Raw genomic sequence first — 1,152 nt, forward strand, 5'->3', positions numbered from 1 at the left:
GTGTAATAGTCAAGACCTAAGAAGACCATTAATAACTAACAACAGTGAAATGACCAGATAACAAATGGTCACACAATGGAAAATTATGTGGCAGAAAAAATAATTGTGATAATACGGGAAATGTTTTAAACACAACAGTAAATTTAAAAAACACTAAGTTCTCATATATATATATATATATATATATCGTAACAATTTTTAAAAGAAGAAGATTTTTTTTTAAATGGCCCCTTTCAAAGTACCATTATTTTTTAACCTACTTTAATTGCCAGCCTAAAAAAAAAACATTTTTTTACCTTGCTGAGATGGAACAGGGCATCATAAGTGAATGATCTCTGAATGTAATCAAAAGAGGAACTTTTCTACAGTTTGTCCTATCTTTTTACTGTGCAGTGTTAAAAATAAAACAATAAATATGTTTATTATATCATCATAATAAATATGTATGATAAAAAAATAATAAAGCAAATAAAATCTCACTTGGATTATAAAACAGCAATATTATTCATTAAAAAATTATTGAGTTTACCATGAGCCAGTCATTGTTCTGGGTGCTAGAATCCTGACTTTTCTACAAATTTGTTAAAATAAATTTGCTCATGTTGATGCTGGGCTCATGGTCCTTGAATCATGAAAGTGGCTATTTAAAATATTTTACAATGTTGGTAATCATGGAAGCTGGGTGATGGGTAGATGCAGATCAATTCCATTATTTCCTATAATTTTGTGTACATTTTAAATTTTTCATGAAAAATGAAATAATTTACATGGAAAGAATTAAAGCATGTCTAATTCACAGTGAGTGAGGGCAATGGTGGTTCAGTGGTAGAGTTCTCGCCTCCCATGTGGGAGACCTGGGTTTGATTCCCAGCCAGTGCACTTCATACACAGCTGCTACCTGTCTGTCCGTGGAAGCTTCAGTGTTGCTATGATTCTGAACAGGCTTCAGTGGAGCTTCCAGGCTAAGACAGACCAGGAAGAAAGGCCTGGTGATGTGACTCCAAAAATCAGCCAATGAAAACTCTGGTCTGGTCTCATTGTGCTTGGGGTCACCATGAGTCAGAAGCCAACAACAACAATCCACAATGATGGATCTTCTAAATTTTAAATTCTGAACTTTTTTTTATTATTGTACATATGCTTGTCCGGTTA

General features: G+C 33.2%; 1 non-coding gene across 1 annotated transcript; it reads left to right on the forward strand.

Annotated features, from left to right (window-relative positions):
• The first annotated feature begins 808 nt into the window (after positions 1–808).
• Positions 809–879, forward strand: TRNAG-CCC (transfer RNA glycine (anticodon CCC)). The gene has a single exon. It is a non-coding gene; the product is annotated as a tRNA-Gly (tRNA).
• Positions 880–1,152: the final 273 nt, after the last annotated feature.

Source organism: Elephas maximus, chromosome 14, assembly GCF_024166365.1.
Source record: "Elephas maximus indicus isolate mEleMax1 chromosome 14, mEleMax1 primary haplotype, whole genome shotgun sequence".
Lineage (NCBI taxonomy): Eukaryota > Metazoa > Chordata > Mammalia > Proboscidea > Elephantidae > Elephas > Elephas maximus.